The sequence below is a fragment of the Heptranchias perlo genome, chromosome 25 (assembly GCF_035084215.1).
Source record: "Heptranchias perlo isolate sHepPer1 chromosome 25, sHepPer1.hap1, whole genome shotgun sequence".
NCBI lineage: Eukaryota > Metazoa > Chordata > Chondrichthyes > Hexanchiformes > Hexanchidae > Heptranchias > Heptranchias perlo.
The window spans coordinates 1,113,413-1,136,872 of record NC_090349.1 but is presented as its reverse complement, the minus strand read 5'-3'; the positions used below and the strand labels follow the sequence as shown (position 1 = coordinate 1,136,872).

The 23,460-nt window shown below is 42.3% G+C and overlaps 1 pseudogene; it reads right to left on the bottom strand.

Annotated features, from left to right (window-relative positions):
- LOC137341921 (breakpoint cluster region protein-like) overlaps nt 1-23,460 on the bottom strand; it is a 743,894-nt pseudogene that overhangs the window by 329,336 nt on the left and 391,098 nt on the right.

The window sequence follows — 23,460 nt, the reverse complement described above, 5'->3', positions numbered from 1 at the left end:
CTTACTCTCAAGATTTTTTCTCTCTGGGGAAGTGCCTTCTTTCTGCTCAGAACCTCCTATAATGGCCCAGCAGAGATCAAGAGGAACTCACTGTGTGAAAAATCTGAGCCTAAACCAGTGTTTTGCCATGGTGCACGGTCCACACTTCTAATTTTTTCCATTCTGGGGTTTATAAAAATGCTGATGTCCAAATTTTTCCACCTCAGTTCATTTAATCATTCCCTCAGCAATTCTGGAACAACATAGTTCAGAAACCTTGTGCCAGGAAGAAAACTGAAAAAAACAAAGACATATGATAGATGCAGACTTTATATAAATGGCACAGGCTTGGTTTAGGCAGCACCATACACACACCATGTGGCTCTTCTTCTGTGCCAGCAGAGCTCACTGGTAGCACTCAAAAGATTTTGGTCCAGAACTTGAGCGCATAATCTAGGCTGACCCTACGGTACAACAATGACAGAGGTGTTACCTTTCAGATAAAACCTTAAAATGAGCTGGCAACATTTCTCCTTCAACAGAACGAAAATACAGATTAACAGGTCATTTATTTCACAGCTGTACGTGGGACATTCCCTATGCAGAATGGCAGCTGTGTTTGTCTATGTAATGGTCACTGTACTTCAAAAGCAATTCACTGTGAGAAACACTTAAAAGCTCTAATAAAAAAAATGACAAAATTAACTTTGTTAAAATTAAAATTAGTTTTACATTGGAACAGGAGCTCGCAATTCAGCCCTTCAAGCCTGTTCTGCCGTTCTATTAGGTCATGGCTGATCTGTACCTCAACTCCATTTACTCCTTTGCTCCATATCCCTTAACACCCTTACTTAACAAAAATCTATCAATCTCAGAATTGAAAATTTCAATTGACCCCCAGCATCCACAGCCTTTTAGAGAAGAGTTCCAGATTTCCATACCCTTTGTGTGATAAAAGTGCTTCCTGATTTTACACCTGAATGACCTGGCTCTAATTTTATTATACCCCCTTCATCTGGATTCCGTTATCAGAGGAAATAGTTTCTCTGAATCTACCCTATCAAATTTTAAACACCTCAATTAGATCACCCCTAAACCTTCAAAACTCAAGGGACTACAAGCTCAGTTTATGCAAACTGTCCCCATAACTCAACCCTTTAAGCCCTGCTATCATTCTGTTCCCCAGTATTTTTCACATTGCAACAAGGACAGCTTCTCTGGGTTATGTGCACAGTGGCAGATACTGGTAGCAGCGAGGAATATATGCCTGTCAGTTTGAAAGGAAATGTACAGGGAGACCTTGTAGCAGGATTATGGAACTTTAAAAGTAATTGTTCAAGGAGATGTTTCATTATTTTAAAAAGGTGGGTTCAATATTTTTAACGAATATTATACTCAACAAGGTGAGGAATGTTTTCCCACTTTCCATACCCTGTGTCAGTGTTGAACTACCTCAGACCAGTAGATTAAATACAGTGTAAGATCCTATCCCTACTCTGCCCTAATGAGCTTTAACCCCAACTTCATAAGAGCACTGCACTTGGAGGGGGGTGGGGGGGTGGTGGTTTAGCCCTTATTTAACGGGTGCTTATAATTCCAGCTGTCGAAAAGATGGGACCCCCAACCCATCCCATCCGTCTATTTTTGGACATCAAGGGATATGGGGATAGGGTGGAATTGAGGTAGAAGATCAGCCACGATCTTATTGAATGACGGAGCAGGCTCGAGGGGCCGTATGGCCTACTTCTGCTCCTAGTTCTTATGTTTCTTATGTTCTTATGTCTAAGCTGAACCGAAACCTAGGTTCCAAGGTGCCTTCCCAAGAACAAGATGTTAGCTTACCTAATGTCCTAATGGGGAAAGATGTCAACTGGTCTAACACTAAATTATACAGACCCAAAGGACCTGATCTGTTCAGACTTAATTGACCACAGCCAGAATAGCAGCTGGAGCATTATTGGCCCCAGTCCCCACAGGTTAGTGAAGGGAAAAATCAGTCAGGGTTCTGCTTCTGATTGCTATGCAGTGTCAGGCTATGATAGGATTGGGCTCTGTGAAGCTCTCCACGGTTAAATAGTCGACTGAGATTCACTGTTTAGGTTCAACGTGAAGAACAGTTACTAGAGTAGTTCTGCAAGGCCTTCCATAGAACCATATCCCAGCTACGATCACCAGTTTCAGAAAAGGAAAGAGAAAATTGAAAAAAAGACTGTGTGCTAACCTACTGTATCTCCCAGTAAATTTAAGGATTGAATGTTCAATAAGTCAATTGGTAATTCTGCATTTTCAACAGCAGAATGGAGAAATTTTACATAACACATGTTCTCTGAATTCATTCTGCATTCTCTGAATAAAACTAAAATACTCTATTCTTGTTAATCTCACAGAGCTGGAGCATTAATGGATTTGGAAGTGCGATCCAAGGTTGAATCCTTGTCAATTTTATCTCCTTATCAACCAGGCCAAAATCAGTAACTTAATATCAATGCTTCGGAAAGGGGGAGAGAAAGAGCCCAAATACAAATGCCAATTTATGCTGGGATTTCAATCTGGGCTTCCCATTCTGTGCTGCAATTCACTGATGTGTTGGATTGCCAAACTGTCAAGCCTTTGCAATAATTAAAATGAGTGCAATTCTCTGGGTAATTTCCAGTAAAAACAAATTATCTCCTCCTTTGGCTTGGTGTCCATTTTTTGATTACACATCTGTCAAGCGCTTTGGAAAGTTTTTCTACATTAAAAGCATTTATAAGTGCAAGTTGTTGTTCTAACCTTCATTCTTCATACACTGTAGGAACTTAGTCAAATTTGATTGGTTCTAGAGAAACCAGTCTTACCACAGTGGTGGGCAAACTATTCGTTTATCCTATCTCTCAGAATTGATTCTGTCACTTGGAAAGGCATGGTTTAATCAGGGATAGTCAGCATGGATTTGTTCAGGGAAGGTCATGCCTTACAAATCTGATTGAATTCTTTGAGGAAGTGACAAGGAGGATTGATGAGGGTAGTGCAGTGGATGTTGTCTACATGGATTTTAGTAAGGCATTTGACAAGGTCCCACATGGCAGACTGGTCAGAAAGGTAAAAGCCCAAGGGATACAGGGAAATGTGGCAAATTGAATCCAAAATTGGCTCAGTAACAGAAAACAAAGGGTAAAAATCGATGGATGTCTTTGCGAATGGAAATTCATTTCCAGTGGTGTGCCACAGGGCTCAGTGTTGGGTCCCTTGCTGTTTGTGGTATATCTTAAATGATTTGGACTTGAATGTAGGGGGCATGATTGGCAAATTTGCAGACGACACAAAAATTGGCCATGTAGTTGATAGTGAAAAGGATAGCTGTAGACTCCAAGATTATATCAATGGGTTGGTGGAGTGGGCGGAAAAGTGGCAAATGGAGTTCAACCCGGAGAAGTGTGAGGTAATGCACTTCGGGAGGGCAAACAGTAAAAGGGAATACGCAGTTCACGGGAATACATTGAGAGGGGCAGAGGAAGTGAGAGACCTTGGAGTGCATGTGCACAGGTCCCTGAAGGTGGCAGTACAGGTAGATAAGGTTGTGAAGAAGGCATACGGAATGCTCTCAGTTATTAGCCGAGGTATAGAATACAAAAGCAGGGATGTAATGATGGAACTGCATAAAGCCCTGGTAAGGCCACAGCTGGAGTACTGTGCGCAGTTTTGGTCATCACATTACAGGAAGGACGTAATTGCTTTAGAGAGAGTGCAGAGAAGATTTACAAGAATGTTGCCATGGCTTGAAAATTGGAGCTACGAGGAGAGATTGGATAGGCTGGGATTGTTTTCCTTGGAACAGAGGAGGCTGAGGGGAGACTTGATTGAGGTGTACAAAATTATGAGGGGCCCAGATAGAGTAGACAGGAAGTACCTGTTTCCCCGAGCGGAGAGTTCAAGAACTGGAGGACATAGATTTAAGCTGACTGGTGGAAGGATTAGAGGGGACATGAGGAAAAACTTTTTTACCCAGAGGGTGGTGGGTGTATGGAACTCGCTGCCCGAATTGGTGGTAGAGGCAGGGACCCTCAACTCTTTTAAAAAGTACCTGGACCAGCACCTAAAGTGCTGTAAGCTGCAGGGCTACGGACCGGATGCTGGAAGGTGGGATTAGAATGGGCACCTGGTTGTTCTTCGAGCTGGCACGGACACGATGGGCCAAATGGCCCCCTTCTGTGCTGTACCTTTTCTATGGTTCTGTGATTCTATGGATGTGCTAAGCATGTTCAAAATGTTGTTTTATCATGGTATCATGTAGGATGGAGTCACGTGGATCCTCTAACTCACAGGTCATATCATTCCTGAGAACCTTTGTGATTGCACCAGTTCATTTTGACCTGAAGCTAATCTAAACCAACTTTGAAATAAAATCCATAACCAGACTAAATAAGAACCTAGCAGGGCTTGAAAGAATGGTTTGGAAGGCTCATAGTGTGTGATCATAAAATCATGGAAAATTTACAGCACAGAAGGAGGCCATTCGGCCCATCGTGTCCACGCCGGCTGAGAAACGAGCCACCCAGCCTAATCCCACTTTCCCGCATTTGGTCCGTAGCCCTGCAGGTCACGGCTCTTCAGGTGCACAACCAGGTATTTTTTAAATGAGTTGAGGCTTTTTGCCTCTACCACCCCTTCAGGCAGTGAGTTCCAGACCCCCACCACCCTATGGGTGAAAAAATTTTTTCCTCATTTCCGCTCTAATCCTTCTACCAATCACTTTAAATCTATACCCCCTGGTTATTGACCCCTTCGCTAAGGGAAATAGGTCCTCCCTATCCATTCTATTTAGGCCCATCATAATTTTGTACACTTCAATCAAATCACCCCTCTGCCTCCTCTGTTGCAAGGAAAACAACCCCAGCCTATCCAATCTGTCATCATAGCTAAAATTCTCCAGTCCTGGCAACATCCTCGTAAATCTCCTCTGCACCCTCTAGTGCAATTACATCATTCCTGTAATGTGACGACCAGAACTGTACACAGTACTCAAGCTGTGACCTAACTAGTGTTTTATACAGTTCCAGCATAACATCCCTGCTTTTATATTCTGTGCCTCAGCTAATAAAGGAAAGCATTCCATATGCCTTCTTAACCACCTTATCGACCTGTCCTGCTACCTTCAGGGATCTGTGGATGTGCACTCCCAGGTCCCTCACTTCCTCTACACCTTTCAGTATCCTCCCATTTATCGTGTATTCCCTTGCCTTATTTGCTCTCCCCAATTGCATTACCTCACACTTCTCCAGATTGAACTCCATTTGCCATTTTTTTGCCCACCTGACCAGTCCATTGATATCTTCCTGCAGTCTACAGCTTTCCTCCTCACTATCAACCACACGGCCTATCTTTGTGTCATTCGCAAATTTCTTAATTATGTCCCCTACGTTTAAGTCCAAATCGTTAATGTATACCACAAAAAGCAAATGACCTGGTCCTGAGCCCTGCGGCACCCCACTGGAAACAGCCTTCCACTCGCAAAAACACCCGTCGACCATTACCCTTTGCTTCCTGCCACTGAGCCAATTTTGTGATGAACAGCAATCATTGAAATGAAGACGGCCCTACAAAGTAAGTAATCCATCTTTCTTCTTCACACACCAAAGCAGTACAGAATCTGGGAGGAGGGACACCCCCGTTGATAAAGTCGATCTCGTATGGTCTATCTAAAAACCCTGCTGCCAAACCAGGTCTGTCAAAAGCACAGCTGTACGGAATTCCTAAATTCCCAAGTTTGGTGAACATAAAAAACTTAGAGCTTTGCAAACAGCGACACAGCGAAGCTTGTGGTATATTTTTGATTGACGTGGCGGAGGATACAGTAAAGGAATGACTTCTTGATTGAAAATAAAACTAGGATACAACCTTGGGGAAAACTACTTTATCTTCATTTAATCAATGAAAACTGATCTATAATTAAGACCTGTCATTCACTAACTCAGAGCCAAAACTGTTGCTAACTCTGCTGCTGCCCATGTGAAAAATTTTAAATATCACATTCAGAGAGAAACAAGCAACAGGCACATTATTTTATGAAGAACTACAATGTGATTGCAATTTGGAACAAAGGGTAGTCTATGTCAATGTAGTTTACAGATAGTCTCCATGAAATGAGATACCAAAAGATGTCCCCCAGCAAGTGCTTCATGAAAAGCCATGATAGTGGCAGCACCTTCAAGAATAGAACTGGCTTTAATCCCAGTTCAAATAAATGGTGTGGATACTCTAAAAACGGATCGTCTCACACCCTGGAGAGCTAACTTGGTGGCACGCAATTCAACAAACCTTTTCCATTTTGTATTGCATGTTTTCAGAAAATAACATTTTGGGATATAGTATGCGAGTAATTTGAGCCCTGGGGTACTCCCAAACCTCTCTCCCACTGGGATTTTCCTCACATTATGTCTGGGACTGTTTTGACTAATTGATAGAGACTGATTGCTATGATTAGTCAATATCTCCATTAAAGTTGTATCACGCGATTACCAGAATGATAAAAAGCATACTAGATGGACCTTTCAGATAGACCATACTAGATAGGCTTTTTTATCTAGCAATTCCTAAATTCCTCTATATGTAGATGTTTTACAAGAACTAATCAAAGTATCAAATCCCGCTGGAGAAAGATCTTGCTGTCAATCAGAAGAGCTCTGGTTCCGGGTGTAGACTTTAATTCTTCCCGTCACCCCTAGCTGCAAGAGCAGATACCATCTGCAGACTTCGCTTGAAAACCACAGCAGAAATGGCCAGTTTCACTTGAGTCGGTTTCTGCAGCAGCCAGGAGATCAGAGAAACATGCACACTAACTTCCATGTCTAGGAAAAGAAGAAACTGTCCAACTTCCAATCAGATGCACTGTCCTGAATCAACAAGGAAGCTCATCATTGACTGGAGATGTAGGAACAGCCTTCCATGGATTGTGCAGAATTTCAGCCCAACATATCAGGTTCCATGCAGGATTCGGTTGAGATATCACATGGTTGACTACAAAGACCAATTCCTGGAAGGTATTGCACATCTGTTGAACTGTTTGCCTGGTACAGTTCTAGCTGGGTGCCCTGACAAGCTAATCGTCTAAATATAGGTGCAGGTAGAAATGTGTGGTTCAACTATATAAAGTGTCTGCGGACAAAGCGCTGGCGTTATAACCAACAGTATGCTCTTCTCATTTGCACATTCAATCACTGAGCAGCTTTCCAGTTACTTCACAGTTTTATAAATCTGTGTTTCATTTTTTATTTCTAACTTGGACAGCTCTTAAAATGTTTACTGAACTCAGCCCGAGTTCTTCATGCTTTGTTAAACAATGACCCATTAGTTTAGGTTGCTGGCTCTTAACACCTGGCTAGCTGAAAAGTCAGATGAGATAGCTATTGATTAGGTGGCACTAATTTGTGGATTTAGAGGCTGAACAGTGGCAATATTGTCGGCTTTTACAGACTTATTTAAAATCCAGTTGCTTTAGATGTTGGATTTCAACACTGTAACTGCACCTCATGATCGAACTGGCAACTGAAGATAATTGGGTGTCTGGGTTGCTTCTTTCTGCAGGATATGTGCCTGTCGCTTTGTTTTGCGGGACTGGGTTTGCAAGCTATACCCCTCTGATAGTGCCTTTGAGTTCTATTTTTGTTTGCTTTGCTAAAATTGAATCTAAGGACTCATTTAGAGTCATGGTTCAAGAGGTCTGTTGGGTTACCAATTTCTGTTTTATTTTGAGAGATACCCAACCATATCAAAGGAAGCAAGTGGATGCTTTTCTCTGAGCAAAGCTATTTTTGCAAAACTCCATGGTTGTCTGACCATTTCAGGTATTCCATCTCTGAATTCTTGTGCTCACTATTTGTCGGCGAGAGAACTAAGCACTTGTCATAGTTCTTATAAAAATTTGTCTGTTCAGTCCTCTGAAAATTCAAATCAACCAATGCTGAATTTCCATATGAGGACTCCAGATGCTAAACTAAACACAATAAAAACCAACAACAGATAAAAATACAATTAAACTATAGTGATCCTCTCTAAAGGATTTGGCTTCAGAAATAGGGAAAATATGACATGAGGAACAGAGAACCTACTAAGAGCTGAGGAAAATATGAACAGGATTTGGGCCTTGCAGGAGGTCATCTGTGACTCCACCCACCATGACAAAAAAAAATTGAGGGTGTGCTTATCATGCAATTTATCCAGAAGGCTGAGTTGATGAGCTCTGTGGATGACAGGATGAAGAAGATTCCAAAAAGCGAATACCGATCAGCATTGGATGGGCAATAATTCCTCTGATCAACAGAACACCACTGTACTCCATCTGGTTGCACTGAAAAGATTCAACCTTGGATACCCATCTGCCTCTATAAAGGCCACAACACATTATCTTTGGAACAGCAGAAGAGCAGCTGTGTGATACCAGCTTAGATACTGCACACAGCTGTCCTGAACTACAGTGAACTTTGGTCAGCTGTGTTTGAGCATTCTATGGTAATCTTGGATGAAGGGCACTGATACATGTGATTAGCACACTAGTTCCATTGGAACTGTGGACAGCTGCAGTCAACAGATGTACAATGTATTTAGGTTCTATTTCCACAACTCACAATACAGAATTCATGTACTTTAAGCCTGCCTGTTTTAGATTAAAATTGCCCACCATCCATTGTAAACCGGTTAAAACCATACCATAATACCTAGTTTTAAGTATACAGTTGAAATTCTGATATTTTCAGGTTTACAGAGGGATCATTAATCACCCTTTCAAACAGTCTTAGTTTCAGCAAGAGTCTTCACTGTAACCACTGTTTTGGAGTCACCACATTGACTGCTGTGAAAATTCAGTGCAGTAGATGTGATATCACCTGCAGCGCAAATTTTGCAACACAGTGTGAGGGTAACCTTAAGTTTTAGCTTGCATTATTTAGTGAGTTCTGGTAGGTCTCGCTGGTTGGCTACATGGAGATCCACGTGGAAAGGATTTCTTTCATCTCTGAGAAACAGGGATAGAGGGAAGGAAGGAAGAACTAGAAAAAAAGATAGACACTGTTAATAAGGTGGGCAGGAGCTTTATTGATAAGGAATGATCATCAAAAGGGTTAATATAACACAAAGGGCTCCAGAGAGGCAATGTGGGTAGAAGCTAGAGGTACTGGGTGGATGTCATATTAGATTTAGTGTTTGCAGGATCAGCGAATATACCACAGTGGTTGGATAGAGGGAATGAAAAAGGCAAAGCAGAAATACTTTAAAATATATTGAAGATAGTGGAGAACGCGAAGGACTGTCAGTCATACAAAAGCTAGTTCAAATGAGTTTAGAAGATACAAGGGTCCAATAGAAAAGCAGATTGTCAATATCAGCAAGAGAGGAACAAATAAATATTTTAGCTTAAGTAGTAGATCAGATCCAGTTCCTCAAAGAGATAAATTGGGTAGAAATAATATGGAGACGGCAGATATGTTAAATGGATTTCTCACAAATAAAGCAGTAAACACATTTTGGACCTAGTCTTTTGGCTCAAGAATGTGTAACATATTTAGAGGTAAGCAAGTATTATGGAGCAATGCAAATAGTTAATTGTCTGCAAGGCACCTGGGGAGTTGGGATACAATTTAACATCGTGAAGGAAACCCCAAAGACTGGTAAATATTTTTAGGAGTTCATAAATACATGAGCTGTACCTGTGTACTGGAGGATAATGATGCTATCCTGAGGAATGAACTTGGTTGTCAGACAGTTTGCTCAATATCTGTACAGGGCAAAAGCCTTGACACTATCTTGTGGAATGCTATCAATGATTGCATAAAACACAGAAGTCATAATTATCAGCATGGATCCTGAATCAATAGATCAAATTTTGAAATCTGCTCGGATTCTTTGTGGATATAATTAAATTAGTTACAACGGTCATCCATGGAAATAATTAACCTGGACTCTCATAAGGCATTTGAGAAAGTTGTACCTTGAGTCTTTTAAGATGAAGGCTTATGGCTATTTGACTAGAGGAGTTTTGCAGATGTTTGTTGTGAGTCTTCTGGTGTTCATATTATTTATAAATGATATGGAAAGGAATACTTGTTGTGATATTATAAAATTTGCTGATCTGAACTAAAGAATCGTAGATGGATTTGAATGTGGATAAATATGCACATGATGAAGCGGTCCTATCTTAAAGCCCAGTGAAGATGGAGAAGGAAACGGATTTAGGTGTAATTACAGAGCATTCACTAAAAGTTTCCAGCCCATGTCAAGTTGTCAACTACAAAGCTAATCAAATACGAGGAGGTACTTTGAAGGCACTTTATTAAGTTGAAACAAATTATTCTAGGCTTGTATAGATCAATGGTGAGGCCACATTTGGAATACCCAGTGCAGTCTTGGATATTTATTTTTAAAAGGACATCAATGAAACTACTGCCACTTACATTTATATTGAGCTCCTCATAAAAGAACATATCCAAGCATTTTACAATGAAGCAACATGGGCACTGAGCAGATAGAAAAGGAACTTCAGCAAAGTGACCAAAGTCACTTTCAAAGAGATGGATTTTTAGATGGTTTTTGAAGGCAGGGAGAGTGCATTTTAGAATTCCAGAGCACAGAGGCGTAATGCTTGAACTAATAGTCTCTGATTTCCCAAACAGGGTGGACTGATATGACGACTAAATTTGAAAATGAGATTGAGGATCAAATTTGAAATAGCTGGGCAAAGGAGCCAGTAGAGTTGGGCAAGGATGGAAATAACCTCCTCACGACAGGCGGGAGGGGGGGGTCGGTGGGGTTGAATCGGAAAACATGTAAAACCCGATCACAACCCATTGCGAAACTTCTATTTTAACTGTGGCAGGTTTGGGGGCACCTGAATAACCCGCTCTGGAGAGGAGGGTCCGTCATTACAATATGTTAATGAGCCTCCGTTCCTCAGCTTTTGGCAGCCATTTTGAATTTAATGCTGGCCGGCCTGGTTTCCCAGGGGTTGGGAAACCTGTCAGCTGAAGGGAGCTGGATCAAGCAGGTAGCGCCTATTAGGCTATTGCTTGTGCACCAGGAGTAGGTGGTGCTTCCCCCCGGCCCCTCAAGCAAATCTTCTGCTGCAATTGGCCAAAACACCAACCCCCCACACAAACTTGCGAGCCCTCCAGGTCCCCTCCCTCCCTCCCGATCCGACACCCCCCACCAACCCTCTCAATCTGGCCGGCTGCCGGGAACAGAATAAAAAAAAATGAAAATGAGGTCCTGCAGTTAAATTTTGCAGGGCCTCCGCATTCCCAGGGTCCCCCCACACATCCCCGCAAATATCAGGGCCAAATGTGTGTGGGACTTTGTATGGAAGGGCTTTTGGGATGCACAATATGGGATTAGCTAAAGTTTTGTGAAGAGTGGAGGTGGAAAGGCTATTTAAGAGAGCTTTTGAGAAATCAAATCAGGATAGGACACCCGGACTGATTCTCCCCTCTCTAGCAAAGGGGCACTAAAGTCAACTGTAGTGCCCGTAATGCCACCTCAGCTGATCAGCCTGCGAATTGAACTGGGGACCTTCTGGTCTGTATGGTTCAGTGGGGAAAGCCAGATTTTGAGTTCAACTATTTAGTTTTTTCTTTGCATATATAAAATGCAAACACGCTTTGCATTTACCAAAATTCAATAATATAGTCAGATTTGTGCGAAGGTAACAGATATTCTGCTTTGGATACTGTTGAGGGAGATGGCTTATCAGGGGAAAGCAGCAAGAGCCAAGTTCGGGGCACCACGGGTGGCTCTGCTGCACAGGAGGGGAGGAAGAAGAGTGGCAGGGCTATAGTGATAGGGGATTCAATTGTAAGGGGAACAGATAGGTGTTTCTGCGGCCGCAAACGTGACTCCAGGATGGTATGTTGCCTCCCTGGTGCTAGGGTCAAGGATGTCACGGAGCGGCTGCAGGGCATTCTGGAGGGGGAGGGTGAACAGCCAGTAGCTGTGGTCCATATCAGTACCAACGACATAAGTAAAAAAAGGGATGAGGTCCTGCAAGGTGAATTTAAGGAGTTAGGAGATAAATTAAAAAGCAGGACTTCAAACGTAGTGATCTCAGGATTACTACCAGTGCCACGTACTAGTGAGTATACGAACAGGTGAATAGACAGGATGAATGCGTGGCTGCAGGGATGGTGTAAGAGGGAGGGATTTAGATTCCTGGGACATTGGGACCGGTTCTGGGGAAGGTGGGACCTGTACAAGCGGGACGGGTTACACCCGAGCAGGACCGGGACCAATGTCCTCGCGGGGGTGTTTGCTAGTGCTGTTGGGGAAGGTTTAAACTAGAGTGGCAGGGGGATGGAACCTGAGCGGGGAGTCAGAAGGGAATAAAGTTGAGAGCAGCAAGAGAGGGGAAGACCCAGGGGAAATCTACAATACAAATAGTACAAACAGTTGTTCAAGAACAAGTGAAAGGGAAAAGCGTAGAGCAGCGGAAAGAAAGTGTACTTTAGGCACGACAGATAAAATAAAAACTAGAAGGCGTAAGGCGATTAACCCAGCATCAAAGCTGAAGGTCAGTCTAGGGTGTGTGGCCCAACTAAGAGTTCGATACACAAATGCACGGAGTATAAGGAATAAATTAAATGAACTACAGGTTCAAATTCAAATTGGAGGGTATAACATGATAGCTATTACTGAGACTTGGCTGCAGGATGGTCAGGATTGGGAACTAAATATACCAGGTTATAAGGTCCACAGGAGAGATAGGGAAAATGGAAGAAGGGGAGGAGTAGCCTTAATGATTGGAGATGAAATCACTTCAATGATAAAGGAGGATATAATGAGAGGTAAGCAGCCAACAGAGACCTTATGGGTTGAATTGAGAAATAGGAAAGGATCTAAGACTATAGTGGGAGTTGTATATAGGAGCCCTGGCAGCAGCTCTGAAGTGCTAGATTGTATAAATGCAGAGATTAGACAAGCGTGTAAGAAAGGCATAGTGGTCTTAATGGGGGACTTTAACCTTCACAGAGATTGGGACAAGCAGACTAGCAACTGTCAGAAAGGTAGTGAATTTCTTGAGTGTGTCCGGGATAGTTTTCTACAGCAGTATGACCTAGAGGCAACAAGTGGGCAAGCCATACTAGATTTAGTAAGGAGTAATGAACCAGATTTAGTTAACGGCTTAACTGTGCGTGAACATCTATCCAATAGTGATCATAACATGATTGAGTTCAACGTGTTTGAAAGGGAAAAAAGTGAATCAGCTGCTAAGATTCTAGACTCGGGCAAGGCCGACTTCAATGGGATGAGACAGAAACTGTCCACAGTAAACTGGGCAAATCTGTTAATGGGTAAAACGACTGATGATCAGTGGGAAATGTTTAAAGAAACATTTAACGTGATACAGAATCAGTTTATACCCGAGGGTCAAGAACTCTACTCGCCAAAAAAAACAGCCATGGACAACTAAAGAGGTAAGGGACAGTGTAAGACATAAGGAAAGGGCATACAAAAAGGCAAAAAATGGCACAGATCCTGGCGAATGGGAAAGATACAAAGATCAACAAAGGGTCACAAAACAGATTGTAAGGGCTACAAAAAGAGAGTATGAAAAGAAACTTGCAAGGGATATCAAAACCAATACAAAGAACTTTTATAGTTATATTAGGAAAAAGAGGGTGGTCAGGAGCAGTGTTGGCCCCTTAAAAACAAAGTGGGGATATTGTTATTGACAATGGGGAAATGGCGGACATGTTGAACAATTACTTTGCATCAATATTTACAGTCGAAAAAGAGGATAGCATGCCGGAAATCCCAAGAAAACTAATATTGAATCGGGGACAGGGACTCAATAAAATTAACATAAGTAAAGCAACAGTAATGAAGAACATAATAGCACTAAAGAGTGACAAATCCCCAGGACCAGATGGTTTCCATCCCAGGGTTTTAAAGAAAGTAGGTGAGCACATTGCAGATGCCCTAACTACAATCTTTCAAAGTTCTCCAGATTCAGGAACTGTCCCTCAAAATTGCAAAATTGCACATGTCACTCTGCTTTTTAAGAAAGGAGAGGGAGGGAAACCAGGGAATTATAGACCAGTTAGCCTAACATCTGTTGTGGGGAAAATGCTGGAGTCTATAATTAAGGATAGGGTGACCGAACACCTCGAGAATTTTCAGTTAATCAGAGAAAGCCAGCATGGATTTGTGAAAGGTAGGTCATGCCTGACAAACCTGACTGAATTTTTTGAAGAGGTGACTAAAGTAGTGGACAGGAGAATGTCAATGGATGTTATTTATATGGACTTCCAGAAGGCATTTGATAAGGTCCCACATAAGAGACTGTTAGCTGAGATAGAAGCCCATGGAATCGAGGGAAAAGTACGGACTTGGTTAGGAAGTTGGCTGAGCGAAAGGCGACAGAGAGTAGGGATAATGGGTAGGTACTCGCATTGGCAGGATGTGACTCGTGGAGTCCCGCAGGGATCTGTCTTGGGGCCTCAATTATTCACAATATTTATTAACGACTTAGATGAAGGCATAGAAAGTCTCATATCGAAGTTTGCCGATGACACAAAGATTGGTGGCATTGTGAGCAGTGTTGATGAAAACATAAAATTACAAAGCGATATTGATAGTTTAGGTGAATGGGCAAAATTGTGGCAAATGGAATTCAATGTAGACAAATGTGAGGTCATCCAGTTTGGATCAAAAAAGGATAGAACAGGGTACTTTCTAAATGGTAAAAAGTTAAAAACAGTGGATGTCCAAAGGGACTCAGGGGTTCAGGTACATGGATCATTGAAGTGTCATGAACAGGTGCAGAAAATAATCAAGAAGGCTAATGGAATGCTGGCCTTTATATCCAGAGGACTAGAGTACAAGGGGGCAGAAGTTATGCTGCAGTTATACAAAACCCTGGTGAGACCACACCTGGAGTCCTGTGAGCAGTTCTGGGCACCGCACCTTCGGAAGGACATATTGGCCTTGGAGGGAGTGCAGCGTAGGTTTACTAGAATGATACCCGGACTTCAAGGGTTAAGTTACGAGGAGAGATTACACAAATTGGGGTTTTATTCTCTAGAGTTTCAAGGTTAAGGGGTGATCTGATCGAAGTTTATAAGATATTAAGGGGAACGGATAGGGTGGATGGAGATAAACTATTTCCGTTGGTTGGGGAATTTAGGAGCAGGGGGCACAGTCGTTCAGGAGCGAGATCAGAAAACATTTCCACGCACAAAGGGTTGTAGAAGTTTGGAACTCTCTTCCGCAAACGGCAATTGATACTAGCTCAATTGCTAAATTTAAAACTGAGATAGATAGCTTTTTGGCAACCAAAGGTATTAAGGGATATGGGCCAAAGGCAGGTATAGGGAGTTAGATCACAGAAGATCAAATGATGGAGCAGGCACGAGGGGCTGAATGGCCTACTCCTGTTCCTATGTTCCTTTGTCCTTGTTCTTTAACCTGCAATAGAGTCTGCCATTCAACTCTATTTGTATTGTTCACACAGGAATGGCTTAACCCAGTTACCTGCAATACCTCTGCTACACTCAGTGCTGTTTCCAGAGGGAAAGAACAAAACCTCTCAGCTATATTTGCATTTACTGGGAAGCTTTCATGGACATAACTTCTGACATCAAATTACTTCTGAATTCTGCTTTCCTTTATACCATACATGTACTCACAATAGCAGTGAATCTGTTCTGAACCTGTCACTATTTTCCAAGATTCATGTGCCACTAACTTAGTTTCTAACTATTGAAGTGTTCTCCTCAGTGAGAAATGGTCACAAACATGAGGCATAATTTCTCCTTCTGCAGTAAAGTTGATAAAATCCATTAAACCCACCCCACCAAAAATTATCTTGGTGAAAATGAATGAATTATTTTCTGTTCTACTCCTTCTCCATCTATTCTTATTTTCTTTCTTCCATTCATCCTTCTACCTCTCAGATTATTGCCCACCATAATTCTTTGCATCCTGCTACCTCGTGATCTTGTTTTCTCCATGGTCTCCATTGCTGACATTCTGCACCATGACCAGAATAGCGCAGTGCAGGCTGCTTCAGATGCTGCATCCCATGCACTCATACACATGTACTCATACACATCCAACCATTCTACACAAACAGCAGTCCATATAGACAACCTCATCTTAAACTTTGTGAAGATACTTCAAAACCATCAGCAATATGGTCTCAATAAAAAAAACATCTCAACGGCTTAAAAATACACAACCAGTGAGCTAGCCCTCCAAAATTCACCTGTCATTTGGACTGGAGTTATATCGTCAATACAACCTGATCAGTTTTTCTGCATGCTCAAGCCTCTGCCTATGGTGCTCCTGACTGAACATCAGTTAGTGTACCAAATGATTCATGTTGACTGTTATTGTTCCCCTCCCTTTGCCTGAATAAATCTGTCCTCTCCTCTTACCACTGTCTCTATAGTCTCACCCATATCCCAGCTGAGATTAGGAACTGTTAACAAAATTCAGTCAATGATGCAGGTTGAGTATTCTGTTCAGGTCCTCATGTAATGTATCCATTTCAAAGGCTGGCAAAATAGAACCTAGGTTCAGTGGTGTCACATTAACGGTGGGTGTGTGATATTTCATACCATGTCTACTTGAACTAAAAATGCTCAATAGTACAATTATAGATACACACTTTATCTCAAGGAGGCTGGAATCCAAAGGGGAGGAAGTTTGCTTCTCTGTTGTACAGAGCCTTGGTCAGACCCCATTTAGAGTGCTGCGTTCAGTTTTGGGCACCACATCTCAGGAAGGATTTCCTTGGAGTGGGTGCAGTGCAGATTCATCAGAATGATACCAGGGCTTAGAGGGTTAAATTATGAGGACAGGTTGCATAAACTTTGCTTGTATTCCCTTGAGTTTAGAAGATTGAGGAGTGATCTGATCGAGGTATTTAAAATATTAAACGGATTCAACAGGGCGGATCCAGAGAAACTATTTCCACTGGTGGGGGAAACAAGAACTAGGGGGCATAATCTTAAAATTAGAGCTAGGCCATTTAGGAGGGAAATCAGGAAGCAATTTTTCCACACAAAGGGTGGTGGAAATCTGGAATTCTCTCCCCCAAAATGCTGTGGATATCGGGACAATTGGAGCTTTCAATACGGAGATCGATCAATTGTTTTTAGGTCAGGGTTTCAGGGATATGGAGCAACAGCGAGTAAATAGTACAGATTCAAAATTTTGTATCCGAAGATAGCATTTTGAGCTATGTAACAGGAGGGTGAAATACTGGTGATTACAATTACAGGTCTGCCATTACGGTGGTAGCAGTGAGAGAAATTTAAGATAACAAATTAAGCTCTCAGCACAACAGTAAAGTGTTTTGGCTTAATGCATATTTAGAATTTTTCCAAAATATTCCACATGACAACAATGTAGGTTAATACTGCGAGAAAGACATTTTGCTCCAATGTCCTACAAGTGAAGTGGGTTTATGTTCTGCACAGCTTTATGCAATTGGAAACATTGTGAGTGATGCACCAATACATGTCTGCACATCTTGACTGGGCATTTAGTCTCAAAGATCACTTTCCACGTCTTAACCTGCCAGGAATGTTTACTGGCACTCTGACCCATCAATATTTGTGCTGAAATGCAACAAACTAAAATGCAGATTATGCATATAATTAAACTCCAGTAATAAACACGGCAACACTCATCCCTAGAGATTTCTAAAACACTTTTATCTCTCTTTTCACTTGCAACTGAAATTCAGAGAAAATACTTCAACTCTTGTTAATAGGTTGTGATGGTTTGCTCCCTCCAGCATATTATAAATAAACATAGGAGATGTTACGGGTGTGGTTTATTTAATTTAGTAAACTCTAAGTATATACAGTGTCGAGCCAGCAAAGGAACACCTGGGGATTAGAGGGAAGCAAATGTTAACTGATATTCAAAAAATAATTGAGTCATGAACCATGAATGAGACATGAAATTATGGACCATTTAACCCAACATAGATAATGGAAAATGCTTAACAGTATTTTACTTGATGCTATCAATGTTCATCTGAAGAGTGTAGAGCCATTAGGAATGCTCAGCATGTGTTCAGATGTAGCAGGTCAAGCTTCATAAAACTGATGGAAATTTTTGAGAAGCTAACTAATTAGCTGCTTAGAGCACTCCAGTTGATATAACCTATTTGAATCTTTAGAATGATTTGATATAGTTCCATATCTGAGGTTCACAAAGGTCATTATATGAGGTTACCAGTTTTTGAAAGAGGTCTCCAACACACTGATGGTGACTCCACTGCTGAACTCTGGGGAAAAGGCCATCATAGAATTCCTTGTGTATCTCATAAAGCTCAGGCACTTTGAAGAAGATGGTCTCTATTTGCTGATTGGTGAGGACGGGCTGAGATGTGGTGGCAGCTGCTTTAAGAGGTTTCATTGGCTGCAAGATAAAGGTATAATAAAATGAAGGATCATTGCAAATGCATACAAATGCAACTCCTAGATAACAGAATACCAACAAACTCAATTCTAGAAGTGTGACAGTATCACCATAAAATATCACTCCACAGGTATCTTTCAGTCGTAATTGGGATATAACAAGTAATTGCAATGTAAGTACTTCCAGATACAATTGCATTATACTGTGTGATTATTTTGTTTCACGTTCCAATGTTACAAAATCTTTTATCTTACAACTTGCACATATATTGCCTTTAACAAAAAAATATCCAAGGCACTTCAAACTTCAAACCGATAGGATTTAGGGAAGCTTTGACAGGCAGAGAGATTTAGGGAGAGAACTGCAGAGAGTAGGACCAAGATGCCTAAAGGCTTGACTACTAATTTTGATGGGGAGGATAGGGCTGGTGGAGGTTTCAGGGGAATGGCAGGGTGAGGCTTGCTAGGATTTGTAGATGGGGACTATTTTATGTGCTGGAAACAGGAAGCCAATGTAGGGTCAGCAAGAAGAGGGATGATGGGCAACTGAGACAGTGAGATTTAGGATCCAGACAATGGTGCTTATCGAAGATGGAAGTCAACAGGCTGCTGAGGACGGCATGGAAGAAATGGACTCTACATTTGATAAAAGCATGTATAACTGTTTCAATTTACAAGATTTAAGAAAAGCACCATTGTATAAATATGATATACGGTGTTAAAACATTGCGAGTTACTATGTGTGAATATCTCTACATAATCTATTTCAGATTAGAAGTCACAAACTTCCCCCACAACTTAGCCACAATTTATGGCGCCAGCTACATCAAGTCAGACCTTCCCCAGTGTGGATGATGGAAGTTATATTTTTTGTGACTTTTTGTGATCACTAAAATGATAAAGGCATATTATAGTATCCAATGTCAGTATCAAATACTTCAATGTTAAGACTAAGGTGACATGCAGAATAAAGGTTTCTGCATTCTGCCCAATGAGCTTTAACACAAATTCCTATTGCAACTAAGATTATTATGGTCACTTGAATAGCATCTCAGTTACACTGGATTATGACATTCAGCCGTAGTCCCTGAACATTAACACTGTCCAAACAAGGGTACATTTACAAGTAAAACAAATGTTAGCAGTGTCCCAGAATGATACCTGGACTCTTAAGGGTTAAATTACGAGGAGAGATTGCACAAACTTGGAGTTGTATTCATTGGAATTTAGAAGATTAGGGGGTGATTTGATCAAAGTTTTCAAGATATTAAGGGGAACTGATAGGGTAGATAGAGAGAAACTATTTCCGCTGGTTGGGGCATCTCGGACTAGGAGACATAGAATCATAGAATAGTTTCTGGTCAATAGTGACCCCCAGGATGTTGATGGTGGGGGATTCGGCGACGGTAATGCCTTTGAATGTCAAGGGGAGGTGGTTAGACTCTCTCTTGTTGGAGATGGTCATTGCCTGGCACTTGTCTGGTGCGAATGTTACTTGCCACTTATGAGCCCAAGCCTGGATGCTGTCCAGGTCTTGCTGCATGCGGGCTCGGACTGCTTCATTATCTGAGGGGTTGAGAATGGAACTGAACACTGTGCAGTCATCATCCCCATTTCTGACCTTATGATGGAGGAAAGGTCATTGATGAAGCAGCTGAAGATGGTTGGGCCAAGGACACTGCCCTGAGGAACTCCTGCAGCAATGTCCTCGGCTGAGATGATTGGCCTCCAACAACCACTACCGTCTTCCTTTGTGCGAGGTATGACTCCAGCCACTGGAGAGTTTTCCCCCTGATTCCCATTGACTTCAACTTTACTCAGGCTCCTTGGTACCACACTCGGTCAAATGCTGCCTTGATGTCAAGGGCAGTCACTCTCACCTCACCTCTGGAATTCAGCTCTTTTGTCCATGTTTGGACCAAGGCTGTAATGAGGTCTGGAGCCGAGTGGTCCTGGCGGAACCCAAACTGAGCATCGGTGAGCAGGTTATTGGTGAGTAAGTGCTGTTTGATAGCACTGTCGACGACACCTTCCATCACTTTGCTGATGATTGAGAGTAGACTGATGGGGCGGTAATTGGCCGGATTGGATTTGTCCTGCTTTTTGTGGACAGGACGTACCTGAGCAATTTTCCACATTGTCGGCGTGAATCGAATTGGCTGAAGACTGGCTTCTGTGATGGTGGGGATATCGGGAGGAGGCCGAGATGGATCATCCACTCAGCACTTCTGGCTGAAGATGGTTGCAAACACTTCAGCCTTGCCTTTTCCACTCACATGCTGGCCTCCGCCATCATTGTGGATGGGGATGTTTACAGAGCCTCCTCCTCCCGTTAGTTGTTTAATTGTCCACCACCATTCACGACTGGATGTGGCAGGACTGCAGAGCTTTGATCTGATCCGTTGGTTGTGGAATCGCTTAGCTCTGTCTATAGCATGTTGCTTCCGCTGTTTAGCATGCATGTAGTCCTGAGTTGTAGCTTCACCAGGTTGGCACCTCATTTTAGGTACGCCTGGTGCTACGCCTGGTGCTGCTCCTGGCATGCTCTTCTGCACTCCTTATTGAACCAGGGTTCATCCCCTGGCTTATTGGTAATGGTAGAGTAGGGAATATGCTGGGCCTGCAGCTCACCAACCTTGTTTCCCGTGCTTCATGTGTTTACGCACAGTCACTGCAAACCTATCTTAAACTTTCTTGTACTTTCCTTTAATCTGATCCCACCTAATACTGTACTGTTTCTTACTCTTGGGCTATCTTTCTCGCCCGACCCTTTGTGCACCTTGTTTCTCCTTTCCATTGCTACATCCTGGTGCCCATCTCCCTGCCAAATTAGTTCAAACCCTTCCCCACAGCACTAGCGAACCTCCCCACAAGGATATTGGCCCCGGCTCTGTTGAGGTGCAACCCGTCCGGCTTGTACAGGTCCCACCTCCCCCAGAACCGGTTCCAATGCTCCAGGAATCTAAAGCCCTCCCTCCTGCACCATCTCTTCAGCCACACATTCATCTGCTCTATCCGCCTATTTCTATACTCACTAGCGCTTGGCACTGGGAGTAATCTGGCGATTACTACCTTCGGAGGTCCTACTTCTTAATCTCTTTCCTAACTCTTTAAAATCTGCTTGCAGGACCTTATCCCTCTTTCTACCCATGTCGTTGGTACAGATATGGACCACGACCTCTGGCTGTTCACCCTCCCCCTTGCAGCCGCTCAGTGACATCCTTGACCCTGGCTCCAGGGAGGCAACAAACCATCCTGGAATCACGTCTGCGGCCACAGAAACGCCTGTCTGCTCCCCTAACTATAGAATCCCCTATCATTATTGCTGTCCTGACATTTCTCCTCCCCCATCGCGTACAGCTGAGCCATTCATGGTGCTGTGGACTTGGCTCTGGCTGCACTCCCCAGAGGAGCCCTCTCCCCTACCAGTATTCAGAAATGAATACTGGTTAGAGAGCGACAGTCCCCCATAACCAAAAAATTACAGCCAGGACTTTCAGGAGTGAAGTTAGGAAATACTTCTACATGCAAAGGGTGGTGGAAGTTTGGAACACTCTTCTGCAAACGACAGTTGATGGTAGCTCAATTGTTAATTTTAAATCTGAGATTGAAGGATTTTTGTTAACCAAATATATTAAGGCTTTGGGGCTACGGTGGGTATATGGAGTGAGGTCACAGATCAGCCATGACCTCATTGAATGGCAGAACAGGCTCGCGCGGAGAAATGGCCCATGTTCCCATAACTCTGGATCACTTCTGTCAAACTGGTAGTTCAATAGCATGGGTGAAACCCAAGTTTCATTGCTAATGTTGGGCCACGCTACTGAATATAGTAACAAGCAAAGGTCAGGCACCTGGGAACAAAATGGGAAGGAGAAACTGAAGGTCGGATAACACCAGGCAGCTCTCAGCCAAATCTCCCAGCAGTGGCCCAGGAACAATTCAACTGCCCACCTTCTCAACCAATAATGGGGATTCAAATGAATGAAATCGAAGGTAAACAAAAATAATAGAAAGGAAAAAACCACAAATGCTAGAAACCTGAAATAAAAACAGAAAATGGTGGAAATACACACATCAGTCAGCATCTGTAATGAGAAAAGACAGATTACGATGCCCCGTTTGATGTGTACCTTTCATCAGGAGAGGACTGAAAAATAAACTTAATCAGTAAGGTTGGGGGGAGAAACGACAGGACTAAGGGGAGGGAAGGGAGTCAACAAACACACAAATCACAGAAAGGGAACTAATGGGTTAAAGGACTTGCAAGCTATTTAACAGAAACACACAAACAAAAACGTGAAATTAAAATGGGGAAAAATTGAGGAAGGGGAAAAAACAAGCTGCAAATGTTTGAATGATTTCCACAGAAAAATAATATCTGTACTATATTTGTAAACAGTTTTACATAGAACGTACAGCACAAAAACAGACCATTCGACCCAACTGGTCCATGCTGGTGTTTATACTCCACATGAGTCTCCTCCCTCCCTACTTCATCTAACCCAATCAACAAATCCTTCTATTCCTTTCTCCCTCATGTGTTTATTTAGCTTCCCCTTAAATGCATCTATGCTATTTACCTCAACCACTCCTTGTGGTAGCGAGTTCCACATTCGAACTACTCTCTGAATAAAGAAGTTTCTCCTGAATTCCCTATTGGATTTATTAGTGACTATCTTATATTTATGGCCCCTGGTTCCGGTCTCCCCCACAAGTGGAAATATCTTCTCTACATCTACCCTATCAAACCCTTTCATAATCTCAAAGACCTCTATCAGGTCACCCCTCGGTCTTCTCTTTTCTATAGAAAATAGCCCCAGCCTGCTCAATCTTTCCTGATAGATATAACTTCTCAGTTCTGGTATCATCCTTGTAAATCTTTTTTTTACACCTTCTTCAGTGCCTCTATATCTTTTTTATAATATGGAGACCAGAACTGTTCGCAGTACTCCAAGTGTGGTCTAACCAAGGTTTTATACAAGTTTAACATAACTTCTCTGCTTTTCAATTCTATCCGTCTAGAAATGAACCCCAGTGCTTGGTTTGCTTTTTTTTAAAATGGCCTTATTAACCTGCGTCGCTA